The sequence below is a fragment of the Hyla sarda genome, unplaced genomic scaffold (genome assembly GCF_029499605.1).
Source record: "Hyla sarda isolate aHylSar1 unplaced genomic scaffold, aHylSar1.hap1 scaffold_197, whole genome shotgun sequence".
NCBI classification, from domain to species: Eukaryota; Metazoa; Chordata; class Amphibia; order Anura; family Hylidae; genus Hyla; species Hyla sarda.
The window spans coordinates 12,265-28,864 of NW_026608627.1; the positions used below are offsets into that span (position 1 = coordinate 12,265).

The following is a 16,600-nucleotide window of genomic DNA, read 5'->3' on the forward strand; positions in this document are numbered from 1 at the left end:
CTTTCACGGTTATCGCTTCTCGGCCTTTTGGCTAAGATCAAGTGTAGTATCTGTTCTTATCAGTTTAATATCTGATACGTCCCCTATCTGGGGACCATATATTAAATGGATTTTTGAGAACGGGGGCCGATTTCGAAGCTTGCTTCCGTCGCCCTATGCATTGACCCGATATGGCAGTATCTTCGGGTACAGTGCACCACCCCCTTACAGGGTTAAAAAGAAAGATTCCTACTTTCATTGCTACCTGCTTGCTGGCTAGCCAGCTAGCCAGCCCTGTGGGCCTTGCTGCTGCTGCTGCTGCTACTGCAGCCAAAAAACAAAAGGTGGTGCTGCTGCTGCTTCTGCTGCTTCTGCTTGTGTCTGGCCGCTGTTGGAGCGTCCAGGCACAGGACTTCTGCTGCTGCTGACTAAATGGCCTCCTTAATTGGATCATTTGAGTAGCCAGCACACCTGTGCAGGTAGGGCATGACATGATAGGCAGCTGCCTTGATAGCGGGTGGGTGCTGAATGTTCCTAATTGACAAAATAAGATTAATGCTTATGAAGAAATATAAAATCTCATCCCTTCCCCAATATCGCGCCACACCCCTACCCCTTAATTCCCTGGTTGAACTTGATGGACATATGTCTTTTTTCGACCGTACTAACTATGTAACTATGTAACATAACATGGGGGGGTCTCCTGGCTGTTCACACAGGTGTGTCATTGCTGTACATTGACCATGCATTGCTTCTGTGGTATTGCAAAGGCAAAGACAAATGCTTCCAGCCATCCATTGCACTAATGGATTGGTCATCAGCTGGCTGTCTATGTCCCGCATCAATATAGACCAAAGTACAGAGGGTTAGGCTATGCTATAGTGCACCTACCTGATGCATCAGAAGGTGCGAGGCCCTTGCTAAATTCTGTGCACAGACTTTGAGATCTATGCTTTAGACTGTATCTAAACCTGCTCCAACATGGACTGACATTCTGGCCTACTTTCAGCCGATGCGACTTGTCTGTCGCTGAACAGTCGCTTTTTATGTATTCAGCACCTATGTATAATGTTGTAAAAATGCTCTAGAAGCTAAAGTCGCAGAAATGTCACACATATTTGGCCTGCAACTTTCTGTGCGACAAATTCAGACAGGAAAAATCAGTATAAATCCTTAGAAAATTATCCCCCAGTGTCTCCATCTGCTGGCGGTATTGAATAAGCATTGCTGCACTGATGGGGTATGCATTAGACGAAAAAAAAGAAGAAAAAGAAGAATAATACGCCCAGAAAAGAGGCGAAAAGGAGAAAAACGTAAAAAAACGTGAAAAAAAAGTAAGAGGAAGAGAAGGGAAAAAAAGGTGGAAATGGGTTTAAAAGTGATTTCGGCGGAGAAATATATATATATATATATATATATATATATATATATATATATATACGCGCACACACACACATATATATAAACGTATTCTCCGTTGAGATATTGCAGCCGCTGCTGTGTCCAGGCCCAGGAGCCTTAGCACTGTGCTGTGATGTCACTCAATACCACTGACATCACTAGGTGTAAACAACATCTCTCCTTTGCTGTGTATGTGACTATGGAGCTGTTTGGTGATGTCGTCTATTATGGCCTTCATAGAAGCAACAGGAGATTGTTGCATCCATCTAGAACCCTCAGAACTACAGTGCTATGATGTCACTCACTTCCACAGGCCTTGCAGAGTGTAAACAACAACAACCCAGCTTTGTCGTGTATGTAACCATAGGGATTGTGATGTCACCTAGAACCTTCACAGCAGCGACAGCTTTATGAGGAGCATCAGCACTGCTCTGCCTGAGCAGAACCATCACCGCCATAGGTTGTCAAATAACCCGGATTTAACCCACACAGGTAAGTCCAATGGGGTGCAGGCATGTCCTCTATGCTTACAGCTTCCCGTGGGTGTTGGTTTGATACCGTTTGGGGACAGCCAAGGAGGCATCTGCAGGCAACAAAGGTAGGTGTGTGCTTGTGTGTGTGTTTCCTATGCAGATCCTAAGCCCAGTGTCACATGCAAGTAGGAGGAGTAAGAAGGGTTCCTGGCAAATCCGGGTTATGGATTGCATTTAAAAAGGCCCCGTGGGAGTGCAATGGGCCCCTGTCTTGCTGCTTAGCAATAATGGTATGGGTTTAGGTTCTGCTGTGTGTACTGGTGGTTGACTGCCCCCCAGCCCAGAGTGTGCATGGAAAATTGTCTGGCAGCCTCCCTGACAGCAAGCAGTGATAGTGCCCATGAAGGGGACCTTGTTGGGCCCGCCCCTTTCACGGTTATCGCTTCTCGGCCTTTTGGCTAAGATCAAGTGTAGTATCTGTTCTTATCAGTTTAATATCTGATACGTCCCCTATCTGGGGACCATATATTAAATGGATTTTTGAGAACGGGGGCCGATTTCGAAGCTTGCTTCCGTCGCCCTATGCATTGACCCGATATGGCAGTATCTTCGGGTACAGTGCACCACCCCCTTACAGGGTTAAAAAGAAAGATTCCTACTTTCATTGCTACCTGCTTGCTGGCTAGCCAGCTAGCCAGCCCTGTGGGCCTTGCTGCTGCTGCTGCTGCTGCTGCAGCCAAAAAACAAAAGGTGGTGCTGCTGCTGCTTCTGCTGCTTCTGCTTGTGTCTGGCCGCTGTTGGAGCGTCCAGGCACAGGACTTCTGCTGCTGCTGACTAAATGGCCTCCTTAATTGGATCATTTGAGTAGCCAGCACACCTGTGCAGGTAGGGCATGACATGATAGGCAGCTGCCTTGATAGCGGGTGGGTGCTGAATGTTCCTAATTGACAAAATAAGATTAATGCTTATGAAGAAATATAAAATCTCATCCCTTCCCCAATATCGCGCCACACCCCTACCCCTTAATTCCCTGGTTGAACTTGATGGACATATGTCTTTTTTCGACCGTACTAACTATGTAACTATGTAACATAACATGGGGGGGTCTCCTGGCTGTTCACACAGGTGTGTCATTGCTGTACATTGACCATGCATTGCTTCTGTGGTATTGCAAAGGCAAAGACAAATGCTTCCAGCCATCCATTGCACTAATGGATTGGTCATCAGCTGGCTGTCTATGTCCCGCATCAATATAGACCAAAGTACAGAGGGTTAGGCTATGCTATAGTGCACCTACCTGATGCATCAGAAGGTGCGAGGCCCTTGCTAAATTCTGTGCACAGACTTTGAGATCTATGCTTTAGACTGTATCTAAACCTGCTCCAACATGGACTGACATTCTGGCCTACTTTCAGCCGATGCGACTTGTCTGTCGCTGAACAGTCGCTTTTTATGTATTCAGCACCTATGTATAATGTTGTAAAAATGCTCTAGAAGCTAAAGTCGCAGAAATGTCACACATATTTGGCCTGCAACTTTCTGTGCGACAAATTCAGACAGGAAAAATCAGTATAAATCCTTAGAAAATTATCCCCCAGTGTCTCCATCTGCTGGCGGTATTGAATAAGCATTGCTGCACTGATGGGGTATGCATTAGACGAAAAAAAAGAAGAAAAAGAAGAATAATACGCCCAGAAAAGAGGCGAAAAGGAGAAAAACGTAAAAAAACGTGAAAAAAAAGTAAGAGGAAGAGAAGGGAAAAAAAGGTGGAAATGGGTTTAAAAGTGATTTCGGCGGAGAAATATATATATATATATATATATATATATATATATATATATATACGCGCACACACACACATATATATAAACGTATTCTCCGTTGAGATATTGCAGCCGCTGCTGTGTCCAGGCCCAGGAGCCTTAGCACTGTGCTGTGATGTCACTCAATACCACTGACATCACTAGGTGTAAACAACATCTCTCCTTTGCTGTGTATGTGACTATGGAGCTGTTTGGTGATGTCGTCTATTATGGCCTTCATAGAAGCAACAGGAGATTGTTGCATCCATCTAGAACCCTCAGAACTACAGTGCTATGATGTCACTCACTTCCACAGGCCTTGCAGAGTGTAAACAACAACAACCCAGCTTTGTCGTGTATGTAACCATAGGGATTGTGATGTCACCTAGAACCTTCACAGCAGCGACAGCTTTATGAGGAGCATCAGCACTGCTCTGCCTGAGCAGAACCATCACCGCCATAGGTTGTCAAATAACCCGGATTTAACCCACACAGGTAAGTCCAATGGGGTGCAGGCATGTCCTCTATGCTTACAGCTTCCCGTGGGTGTTGGTTTGATACCGTTTGGGGACAGCCAAGGAGGCATCTGCAGGCAACAAAGGTAGGTGTGTGCTTGTGTGTGTGTTTCCTATGCAGATCCTAAGCCCAGTGTCACATGCAAGTAGGAGGAGTAAGAAGGGTTCCTGGCAAATCCGGGTTATGGATTGCATTTAAAAAGGCCCCGTGGGAGTGCAATGGGCCCCTGTCTTGCTGCTTAGCAATAATGGTATGGGTTTAGGTTCTGCTGTGGGTACTGGTGGTTGACTGCCCCCCAGCCCAGAGTGTGCATGGAAAATTGTCTGGCAGCCTCCCTGACAGCAAGCAGTGATAGTGCCCATGAAGGGGACCTTGTTGGGCCCGCCCCTTTCACGGTTATCGCTTCTCGGCCTTTTGGCTAAGATCAAGTGTAGTTCTGCTCACTTGGTCTGGCCAGAGGGTGTCTGGGGTACCCGGCTCCTTTGCCTGGGGGGATCGTCCTTCTTAACGGAGGGACTTCACCCCCCTGCTGCTATCAGGGAGCCGGCTTAGTCCCCAGACAACGGGAGGCGATCCCCACCTACCTACTTCGGTGGGGGAGGTGTCTGGACATCATGGACATGGAGGAAGATTGCGGTTTTTCTTCGGAAGGCGTGCCGCCTTTTGCGAGACTTCGGAATGGAGTTCGTATTTCCCTGCTCGATGTCCGGAAGAAGGAAAGAGGCCTTGTCTTTGTCGTGGAAGAAGTGCTGTTTAAGTTGCTGGAAGTCAAGAGGGAGCAAATCCTATCCATGCTTGAGTTTCCCAGAAGTGGATACTACGACGTGGTGCTGGCTTCTGAAGAGGACTATGAGTCATTTTGGAACATATTGCAGCAAAAGAAGGTATGTCCGGTTTTGGAAGGGGTGGAGATAGTTCCACATTTCCCACGTAGAGAACGATTGGTGACTATAAGGATGTATAGCCCATATACTTCGGAGGAGGATATCGTTACCTTTTTGTCTCGATTCTGTGACAGTGTTCTGCCTAAAGGCAAGGTATTTAATCAATATGGACTATGGACCACCAAGTGGAGGTTCCATGTGAAATTTAAAATGGCAGATGGCAAGTTAGTGATCCCCCCAGGACGGTTTAAAATAGGTTCTGTGAACGGGGATCTGTATTTTTCTGGCATGCAAGATTTTTGCCGCAAATGTAAACAGTACGGTCACAGAAAGGAGGATTGCACGTTTTTGTGGTGTTTCAAGTGTCAAGAGGAGGGTCACGACGTGGAAAATTGTCAAAAGAAACGGAAATGCCATCTGTGTGGTGAGGAGGGCCATCTGCTTGGCTCGTGTCCTAAGAAAAAGTCTGAGAAAAATTCAGAGAAAAAGGAAGCTGTAAAAAGAAGCAGAGAGGAACCAGCTGAAGTGAAAGAACCAGAAGTGGAGCAGGTTCCAACTAGAAGACCTACAGAGCAGAAGAAGAAGAGAGAGGAGGAAGTGTATGTGCCAGTGCAGTATTTTGGTGTGCTTGGTGGTTTGTTGGAAAATTTGTCGGAAGCAGAAAGAAAAACGTTTGACAAAGATATGATGGATCTAAAGATAGGCTTGAAGAACCGGGAGGAAGAAGCTCGGGATAAAGTCTATTTTTCTTTCAAGGCAGACATGAACCGTTTTGTTGAAACGTATAAAATTCCAGGCTGGTTAGCGTCTCAAGTTAAGAAAGATATAGCAAATGGCAATATCAGTCGAGGACTGATAGACTTTCTAATGGTGTTTGCATGGAGGAAGGGGATGACCTTCTAATTTGGTTTTGCTTAATTAGAAAGTAATGTTTGGTTTTGCTATTTTATGTTGTTTCTTATTTTGTTTTTAAATGTTCTATTTTGTTTCATTAGTGTTTAAGAAAAGAAATAAAAACATGTTACCTGATGATGAACACAAAATTGAGTTCCAAATAAGATCTTGGAACTCTGAGTGAGTTCTGAGGGCTAACTTAAAAAAAAAAATCTGTTCTTATCAGTTTAATATCTGATACGTCCCCTATCTGGGGACCATATATTAAATGGATTTTTGAGAACGGGGGCCGATTTCGAAGCTTGCTTCCGTCGCCCTATGCATTGACCCGATATGGCAGTATCTTCGGGTACAGTGCACCACCCCCTTACAGGGTTAAAAAGAAAGATTCCTACTTTCATTGCTACCTGCTTGCTGGCTAGCCAGCTAGCCAGCCCTGTGGGCCTTGCTGCTGCTGCTGCTGCTGCTGCAGCCAAAAAACAAAAGGTGGTGCTGCTGCTGCTTCTGCTGCTTCTGCTTGTGTCTGGCCGCTGTTGGAGCGTCCAGGCACAGGACTTCTGCTGCTGCTGACTAAATGGCCTCCTTAATTGGATCATTTGAGTAGCCAGCACACCTGTGCAGGTAGGGCATGACATGATAGGCAGCTGCCTTGATAGCGGGTGGGTGCTGAATGTTCCTAATTGACAAAATAAGATTAATGCTTATGAAGAAATATAAAATCTCATCCCTTCCCCAATATCGCGCCACACCCCTACCCCTTAATTCCCTGGTTGAACTTGATGGACATATGTCTTTTTTCGACCGTACTAACTATGTAACTATGTAACATAACATGGGGGGGTCTCCTGGCTGTTCACACAGGTGTGTCATTGCTGTACATTGACCATGCATTGCTTCTGTGGTATTGCAAAGGCAAAGACAAATGCTTCCAGCCATCCATTGCACTAATGGATTGGTCATCAGCTGGCTGTCTATGTCCCGCATCAATATAGACCAAAGTACAGAGGGTTAGGCTATGCTATAGTGCACCTACCTGATGCATCAGAAGGTGCGAGGCCCTTGCTAAATTCTGTGCACAGACTTTGAGATCTATGCTTTAGACTGTATCTAAACCTGCTCCAACATGGACTGACATTCTGGCCTACTTTCAGCCGATGCGACTTGTCTGTCGCTGAACAGTCGCTTTTTATGTATTCAGCACCTATGTATAATGTTGTAAAAATGCTCTAGAAGCTAAAGTCGCAGAAATGTCACACATATTTGGCCTGCAACTTTCTGTGCGACAAATTCAGACAGGAAAAATCAGTATAAATCCTTAGAAAATTATCCCCCAGTGTCTCCATCTGCTGGCGGTATTGAATAAGCATTGCTGCACTGATGGGGTATGCATTAGACGAAAAAAAAGAAGAAAAAGAAGAATAATACGCCCAGAAAAGAGGCGAAAAGGAGAAAAACGTAAAAAAACGTGAAAAAAAAGTAAGAGGAAGAGAAGGGAAAAAAAGGTGGAAATGGGTTTAAAAGTGATTTCGGCGGAGAATATATATATATATATATATATATATATATATATATATATATATATACGCGCACACACACACATATATATAAACGTATTCTCCGTTGAGATATTGCAGCCGCTGCTGTGTCCAGGCCCAGGAGCCTTAGCACTGTGCTGTGATGTCACTCAATACCACTGACATCACTAGGTGTAAACAACATCTCTCCTTTGCTGTGTATGTGACTATGGAGCTGTTTGGTGATGTCGTCTATTATGGCCTTCATAGAAGCAACAGGAGATTGTTGCATCCATCTAGAACCCTCAGAACTACAGTGCTATGATGTCACTCACTTCCACAGGCCTTGCAGAGTGTAAACAACAACAACCCAGCTTTGTCGTGTATGTAACCATAGGGATTGTGATGTCACCTAGAACCTTCACAGCAGCGACAGCTTTATGAGGAGCATCAGCACTGCTCTGCCTGAGCAGAACCATCACCGCCATAGGTTGTCAAATAACCCGGATTTAACCCACACAGGTAAGTCCAATGGGGTGCAGGCATGTCCTCTATGCTTACAGCTTCCCGTGGGTGTTGGTTTGATACCGTTTGGGGACAGCCAAGGAGGCATCTGCAGGCAACAAAGGTAGGTGTGTGCTTGTGTGTGTGTTTCCTATGCAGATCCTAAGCCCAGTGTCACATGCAAGTAGGAGGAGTAAGAAGGGTTCCTGGCAAATCCGGGTTATGGATTGCATTTAAAAAGGCCCCGTGGGAGTGCAATGGGCCCCTGTCTTGCTGCTTAGCAATAATGGTATGGGTTTAGGTTCTGCTGTGTGTACTGGTGGTTGACTGCCCCCCAGCCCAGAGTGTGCATGGAAAATTGTCTGGCAGCCTCCCTGACAGCAAGCAGTGATAGTGCCCATGAAGGGGACCTTGTTGGGCCCGCCCCTTTCACGGTTATCGCTTCTCGGCCTTTTGGCTAAGATCAAGTGTAGTATCTGTTCTTATCAGTTTAATATCTGATACGTCCCCTATCTGGGGACCATATATTAAATGGATTTTTGAGAACGGGGGCCGATTTCGAAGCTTGCTTCCGTCGCCCTATGCATTGACCCGATATGGCAGTATCTTCGGGTACAGTGCACCACCCCCTTACAGGGTTAAAAAGAAAGATTCCTACTTTCATTGCTACCTGCTTGCTGGCTAGCCAGCTAGCCAGCCCTGTGGGCCTTGCTGCTGCTGCTGCTGCTGCTGCAGCCAAAAAACAAAAGGTGGTGCTGCTGCTGCTTCTGCTGCTTCTGCTTGTGTCTGGCCGCTGTTGGAGCGTCCAGGCACAAGACTTCTGCTGCTGCTGACTAAATGGCCTCCTTAATTGGATCATTTGAGTAGCCAGCACACCTGTGCAGGTAGGGCATGACATGATAGGCAGCTGCCTTGATAGCGGGTGGGTGCTGAATGTTCCTAATTGACAAAATAAGATTAATGCTTATGAAGAAATATAAAATCTCATCCCTTCCCCAATATCGCGCCACACCCCTACCCCTTAATTCCCTGGTTGAACTTGATGGACATATGTCTTTTTTCGACCGTACTAACTATGTAACTATGTAACATAACATGGGGGGGTCTCCTGGCTGTTCACACAGGTGTGTCATTGCTGTACATTGACCATGCATTGCTTCTGTGGTATTGCAAAGGCAAAGACAAATGCTTCCAGCCATCCATTGCACTAATGGATTGGTCATCAGCTGGCTGTCTATGTCCCGCATCAATATAGACCAAAGTACAGAGGGTTAGGCTATGCTATAGTGCACCTACCTGATGCATCAGAAGGTGCGAGGCCCTTGCTAAATTCTGTGCACAGACTTTGAGATCTATGCTTTAGACTGTATCTAAACCTGCTCCAACATGGACTGACATTCTGGCCTACTTTCAGCCGATGCGACTTGTCTGTCGCTGAACAGTCGCTTTTTATGTATTCAGCACCTATGTATAATGTTGTAAAAATGCTCTAGAAGCTAAAGTCGCAGAAATGTCACACATATTTGGCCTGCAACTTTCTGTGCGACAAATTCAGACAGGAAAAATCAGTATAAATCCTTAGAAAATTATCCCCCAGTGTCTCCATCTGCTGGCGGTATTGAATAAGCATTGCTGCACTGATGGGGTATGCATTAGACGAAAAAAAAGAAGAAAAAGAAGAATAATACGCCCAGAAAAGAGGCGAAAAGGAGAAAAACGTAAAAAAACGTGAAAAAAAAGTAAGAGGAAGAGAAGGGAAAAAAAGGTGGAAATGGGTTTAAAAGTGATTTCGGCGGAGAATATATATATATATATATATATATATATATATATATATATATATACGCGCACACACACACATATATATAAACGTATTCTCCGTTGAGATATTGCAGCCGCTGCTGTGTCCAGGCCCAGGAGCCTTAGCACTGTGCTGTGATGTCACTCAATACCACTGACATCACTAGGTGTAAACAACATCTCTCCTTTGCTGTGTATGTGACTATGGAGCTGTTTGGTGATGTCGTCTATTATGGCCTTTATAGAAGCAACAGGAGATTGTTGCATCCATCTAGAACCCTCAGAACTACAGTGCTATGATGTCACTCACTTCCACAGGCCTTGCAGAGTGTAAACAACAACAACCCAGCTTTGTCGTGTATGTAACCATAGGGATTGTGATGTCACCTAGAACCTTCACAGCAGCGACAGCTTTATGAGGAGCATCAGCACTGCTCTGCCTGAGCAGAACCATCACCGCCATAGGTTGTCAAATAACCCGGATTTAACCCACACAGGTAAGTCCAATGGGGTGCAGGCATGTCCTCTATGCTTACAGCTTCCCGTGGGTGTTGGTTTGATACCGTTTGGGGACAGCCAAGGAGGCATCTGCAGGCAACAAAGGTAGGTGTGTGCTTGTGTGTGTTTTTCCTATGCAGATCCTAAGCCCAGTGTCACATGCAAGTAGGAGGAGTAAGAAGGGTTCCTGGCAAATCCGGGTTATGGATTGCATTTAAAAAGGCCCCGTGGGAGTGCAATGGGCCCCTGTCTTGCTGCTTAGCAATAATGGTATGGGTTTAGGTTCTGCTGTGTGTACTGGTGGTTGACTGCCCCCCAGCCCAGAGTGTGCATGGAAAATTGTCTGGCAGCCTCCCTGACAGCAAGCAGTGATAGTGCCCATGAAGGGGACCTTGTTGGGCCCGCCCCTTTCACGGTTATCGCTTCTCGGCCTTTTGGCTAAGATCAAGTGTAGTATCTGTTCTTATCAGTTTAATATCTGATACGTCCCCTATCTGGGGACCATATATTAAATGGATTTTTGAGAACGGGGGCCGATTTCGAAGCTTGCTTCCGTCGCCCTATGCATTGACCCGATATGGCAGTATCTTCGGGTACAGTGCACCACCCCCTTACAGGGTTAAAAAGAAAGATTCCTACTTTCATTGCTACCTGCTTGCTGGCTAGCCAGCTAGCCAGCCCTGTGGGCCTTGCTGCTGCTGCTGCTGCTGCTGCAGCCAAAAAACAAAAGGTGGTGCTGCTGCTGCTTCTGCTGCTTCTGCTTGTGTCTGGCCGCTGTTGGAGCGTCCAGGCACAGGACTTCTGCTGCTGCTGACTAAATGGCCTCCTTAATTGGATCATTTGAGTAGCCAGCACACCTGTGCAGGTAGGGCATGACATGATAGGCAGCTGCCTTGATAGCGGGTGGGTGCTGAATGTTCCTAATTGACAAAATAAGATTAATGCTTATGAAGAAATATAAAATCTCATCCCTTCCCCAATATCGCGCCACACCCCTACCCCTTAATTCCCTGGTTGAACTTGATGGACATATGTCTTTTTTCGACCGTACTAACTATGTAACTATGTAACATAACATGGGGGGGTCTCCTGGCTGTTCACACAGGTGTGTCATTGCTGTACATTGACCATGCATTGCTTCTGTGGTATTGCAAAGGCAAAGACAAATGCTTCCAGCCATCCATTGCACTAATGGATTGGTCATCAGCTGGCTGTCTATGTCCCGCATCAATATAGACCAAAGTACAGAGGGTTAGGCTATGCTATAGTGCACCTACCTGATGCATCAGAAGGTGCGAGGCCCTTGCTAAATTCTGTGCACAGACTTTGAGATCTATGCTTTAGACTGTATCTAAACCTGCTCCAACATGGACTGACATTCTGGCCTACTTTCAGCCGATGCGACTTGTCTGTCGCTGAACAGTCGCTTTTTATGTATTCAGCACCTATGTATAATGTTGTAAAAATGCTCTAGAAGCTAAAGTCGCAGAAATGTCACACATATTTGGCCTGCAACTTTCTGTGCGACAAATTCAGACAGGAAAAATCAGTATAAATCCTTAGAAAATTATCCCCCAGTGTCTCCATCTGCTGGCGGTATTGAATAAGCATTGCTGCACTGATGGGGTATGCATTAGACGAAAAAAAAGAAGAAAAAGAAGAATAATACGCCCAGAAAAGAGGCGAAAAGGAGAAAAACGTAAAAAAACGTGAAAAAAAAGTAAGAGGAAGAGAAGGGAAAAAAAGGTGGAAATGGGTTTAAAAGTGATTTCGGCGGAGAAATATATATATATATATATATATATATATATATATATATATATATACGCGCACACACACACATATATATAAACGTATTCTCCGTTGAGATATTGCAGCCGCTGCTGTGTCCAGGCCCAGGAGCCTTAGCACTGTGCTGTGATGTCACTCAATACCACTGACATCACTAGGTGTAAACAACATCTCTCCTTTGCTGTGTATGTGACTATGGAGCTGTTTGGTGATGTCGTCTATTATGGCCTTCATAGAAGCAACAGGAGATTGTTGCATCCATCTAGAACCCTCAGAACTACAGTGCTATGATGTCACTCACTTCCACAGGCCTTGCAGAGTGTAAACAACAACAACCCAGCTTTGTCGTGTATGTAACCATAGGGATTGTGATGTCACCTAGAACCTTCACAGCAGCGACAGCTTTATGAGGAGCATCAGCACTGCTCTGCCTGAGCAGAACCATCACCGCCATAGGTTGTCAAATAACCCGGATTTAACCCACACAGGTAAGTCCAATGGGGTGCAGGCATGTCCTCTATGCTTACAGCTTCCCGTGGGTGTTGGTTTGATACCGTTTGGGGACAGCCAAGGAGGCATCTGCAGGCAACAAAGGTAGGTGTGTGCTTGTGTGTGTGTTTCCTATGCAGATCCTAAGCCCAGTGTCACATGCAAGTAGGAGGAGTAAGAAGGGTTCCTGGCAAATCCGGGTTATGGATTGCATTTAAAAAGGCCCCGTGGGAGTGCAATGGGCCCCTGTCTTGCTGCTTAGCAATAATGGTATGGGTTTAGGTTCTGCTGTGTGTACTGGTGGTTGACTGCCCCCCAGCCCAGAGTGTGCATGGAAAATTGTCTGGCAGCCTCCCTGACAGCAAGCAGTGATAGTGCCCATGAAGGGGACCTTGTTGGGCCCGCCCCTTTCACGGTTATCGCTTCTCGGCCTTTTGGCTAAGATCAAGTGTAGTATCTGTTCTTATCAGTTTAATATCTGATACGTCCCCTATCTGGGGACCATATATTAAATGGATTTTTGAGAACGGGGGCCGATTTCGAAGCTTGCTTCCGTCGCCCTATGCATTGACCCGATATGGCAGTATCTTCGGGTACAGTGCACCACCCCCTTACAGGGTTAAAAAGAAAGATTCCTACTTTCATTGCTACCTGCTTGCTGGCTAGCCAGCTAGCCAGCCCTGTGGGCCTTGCTGCTGCTGCTGCTGCTGCTGCAGCCAAAAAACAAAAGGTGGTGCTGCTGCTGCTTCTGCTGCTTCTGCTTGTGTCTGGCCGCTGTTGGAGCGTCCAGGCACAGGACTTCTGCTGCTGCTGACTAAATGGCCTCCTTAATTGGATCATTTGAGTAGCCAGCACACCTGTGCAGGTAGGGCATGACATGATAGGCAGCTGCCTTGATAGCGGGTGGGTGCTGAATGTTCCTAATTGACAAAATAAGATTAATGCTTATGAAGAAATATAAAATCTCATCCCTTCCCCAATATCGCGCCACACCCCTACCCCTTAATTCCCTGGTTGAACTTGATGGACATATGTCTTTTTTCGACCGTACTAACTATGTAACTATGTAACATAACATGGGGGGGTCTCCTGGCTGTTCACACAGGTGTGTCATTGCTGTACATTGACCATGCATTGCTTCTGTGGTATTGCAAAGGCAAAGACAAATGCTTCCAGCCATCCATTGCACTAATGGATTGGTCATCAGCTGGCTGTCTATGTCCCGCATCAATATAGACCAAAGTACAGAGGGTTAGGCTATGCTATAGTGCACCTACCTGATGCATCAGAAGGTGCGAGGCCCTTGCTAAATTCTGTGCACAGACTTTGAGATCTATGCTTTAGACTGTATCTAAACCTGCTCCAACATGGACTGACATTCTGGCCTACTTTCAGCCGATGCGACTTGTCTGTCGCTGAACAGTCGCTTTTTATGTATTCAGCACCTATGTATAATGTTGTAAAAATGCTCTAGAAGCTAAAGTCGCAGAAATGTCACACATATTTGGCCTGCAACTTTCTGTGCGACAAATTCAGACAGGAAAAATCAGTATAAATCCTTAGAAAATTATCCCCCAGTGTCTCCATCTGCTGGCGGTATTGAATAAGCATTGCTGCACTGATGGGGTATGCATTAGACGAAAAAAAAGAAGAAAAAGAAGAATAATACGCCCAGAAAAGAGGCGAAAAGGAGAAAAACGTAAAAAAACGTGAAAAAAAAGTAAGAGGAAGAGAAGGGAAAAAAAGGTGGAAATGGGTTTAAAAGTGATTTCGGCGGAGAATATATATATATATATATATATATATATATATATATATATATATATATACGCGCACACACACACATATATATAAACGTATTCTCCGTTGAGATATTGCAGCCGCTGCTGTGTCCAGGCCCAGGAGCCTTAGCACTGTGCTGTGATGTCACTCAATACCACTGACATCACTAGGTGTAAACAACATCTCTCCTTTGCTGTGTATGTGACTATGGAGCTGTTTGGTGATGTCGTCTATTATGGCCTTCATAGAAGCAACAGGAGATTGTTGCATCCATCTAGAACCCTCAGAACTACAGTGCTATGATGTCACTCACTTCCACAGGCCTTGCAGAGTGTAAACAACAACAACCCAGCTTTGTCGTGTATGTAACCATAGGGATTGTGATGTCACCTAGAACCTTCACAGCAGCGACAGCTTTATGAGGAGCATCAGCACTGCTCTGCCTGAGCAGAACCATCACCGCCATAGGTTGTCAAATAACCCGGATTTAACCCACACAGGTAAGTCCAATGGGGTGCAGGCATGTCCTCTATGCTTACAGCTTCCCGTGGGTGTTGGTTTGATACCGTTTGGGGACAGCCAAGGAGGCATCTGCAGGCAACAAAGGTAGGTGTGTGCTTGTGTGTGTGTTTCCTATGCAGATCCTAAGCCCAGTGTCACATGCAAGTAGGAGGAGTAAGAAGGGTTCCTGGCAAATCCGGGTTATGGATTGCATTTAAAAAGGCCCCGTGGGAGTGCAATGGGCCCCTGTCTTGCTGCTTAGCAATAATGGTATGGGTTTAGGTTCTGCTGTGTGTACTGGTGGTTGACTGCCCCCCAGCCCAGAGTGTGCATGGAAAATTGTCTGGCAGCCTCCCTGACAGCAAGCAGTGATAGTGCCCATGAAGGGGACCTTGTTGGGCCCGCCCCTTTCACGGTTATCGCTTCTCGGCCTTTTGGCTAAGATCAAGTGTAGTATCTGTTCTTATCAGTTTAATATCTGATACGTCCCCTATCTGGGGACCATATATTAAATGGATTTTTGAGAACGGGGGCCGATTTCGAAGCTTGCTTCCGTCGCCCTATGCATTGACCCGATATGGCAGTATCTTCGGGTACAGTGCACCACCCCCTTACAGGGTTAAAAAGAAAGATTCCTACTTTCATTGCTACCTGCTTGCTGGCTAGCCAGCTAGCCAGCCCTGTGGGCCTTGCTGCTGCTGCTGCTGCTGCTGCAGCCAAAAAACAAAAGGTGGTGCTGCTGCTGCTTCTGCTGCTTCTGCTTGTGTCTGGCCGCTGTTGGAGCGTCCAGGCACAGGACTTCTGCTGCTGCTGACTAAATGGCCTCCTTAATTGGATCATTTGAGTAGCCAGCACACCTGTGCAGGTAGGGCATGACATGATAGGCAGCTGCCTTGATAGCGGGTGGGTGCTGAATGTTCCTAATTGACAAAATAAGATTAATGCTTATGAAGAAATATAAAATCTCATCCCTTCCCCAATATCGCGCCACACCCCTACCCCTTAATTCCCTGGTTGAACTTGATGGACATATGTCTTTTTTCGACCGTACTAACTATGTAACTATGTAACATAACATGGGGGGGTCTCCTGGCTGTTCACACAGGTGTGTCATTGCTGTACATTGACCATGCATTGCTTCTGTGGTATTGCAAAGGCAAAGACAAATGCTTCCAGCCATCCATTGCACTAATGGATTGGTCATCAGCTGGCTGTCTATGTCCCGCATCAATATAGACCAAAGTACAGAGGGTTAGGCTATGCTATAGTGCACCTACCTGATGCATCAGAAGGTGCGAGGCCCTTGCTAAATTCTGTGCACAGACTTTGAGATCTATGCTTTAGACTGTATCTAAACCTGCTCCAACATGGACTGACATTCTGGCCTACTTTCAGCCGATGCGACTTGTCTGTCGCTGAACAGTCGCTTTTTATGTATTCAGCACCTATGTATAATGTTGTAAAAATGCTCTAGAAGCTAAAGTCGCAGAAATGTCACACATATTTGGCCTGCAACTTTCTGTGCGACAAATTCAGACAGGAAAAATCAGTATAAATCCTTAGAAAATTATCCCCCAGTGTCTCCATCTGCTGGCGGTATTGAATAAGCATTGCTGCACTGATGGGGTATGCATTAGACGAAAAAAAAGAAGAAAAAGAAGAATAATACGCCCAGAAAAGAGGCGAAAAGGAGAAAAACGTAAAAAAACGTGAAAAAAAAGTAAGAGGAAGAGAAGGGAAAAAAAGGTGGAAATGGGTTTAAAAGTGATTTC

The 16,600-nt window shown here is 45.7% G+C and overlaps 7 non-coding genes across 7 annotated transcripts; all 7 read left to right on the plus strand.

Moving 5' to 3' along the window:
- Positions 1-11: 11 nt before the first annotated feature.
- LOC130316847 (U2 spliceosomal RNA) lies at positions 12-202 on the plus strand. The gene has a single exon (XR_008864058.1). It is a non-coding gene; the product is annotated as a U2 spliceosomal RNA (small nuclear RNA).
- Positions 203-2,291: 2,089 nt separating this feature from the next.
- On the plus strand, positions 2,292-2,482 carry LOC130316859 (U2 spliceosomal RNA). The gene has a single exon (XR_008864069.1). It is a non-coding gene; the product is annotated as a U2 spliceosomal RNA (small nuclear RNA).
- A 3,639-nt stretch (positions 2,483-6,121) lies between these two features.
- On the plus strand, positions 6,122-6,314 carry LOC130317001 (U2 spliceosomal RNA). Its single transcript, XR_008864198.1, has one exon. It is a non-coding gene; the product is annotated as a U2 spliceosomal RNA (small nuclear RNA).
- Positions 6,315-8,404: 2,090 nt separating this feature from the next.
- On the plus strand, positions 8,405-8,595 carry LOC130316871 (U2 spliceosomal RNA). The gene has a single exon (XR_008864080.1). It is a non-coding gene; the product is annotated as a U2 spliceosomal RNA (small nuclear RNA).
- Positions 8,596-10,683: 2,088 nt separating this feature from the next.
- On the plus strand, positions 10,684-10,874 carry LOC130316883 (U2 spliceosomal RNA). The gene has a single exon (XR_008864091.1). It is a non-coding gene; the product is annotated as a U2 spliceosomal RNA (small nuclear RNA).
- Positions 10,875-12,963: 2,089 nt separating this feature from the next.
- On the plus strand, positions 12,964-13,154 carry LOC130316895 (U2 spliceosomal RNA). The gene has a single exon (XR_008864102.1). It is a non-coding gene; the product is annotated as a U2 spliceosomal RNA (small nuclear RNA).
- A 2,092-nt stretch (positions 13,155-15,246) lies between these two features.
- LOC130316907 (U2 spliceosomal RNA) lies at positions 15,247-15,437 on the plus strand. Its single transcript, XR_008864113.1, has one exon. It is a non-coding gene; the product is annotated as a U2 spliceosomal RNA (small nuclear RNA).
- The last annotated feature ends 1,163 nt before the right edge of the window (positions 15,438-16,600 follow it).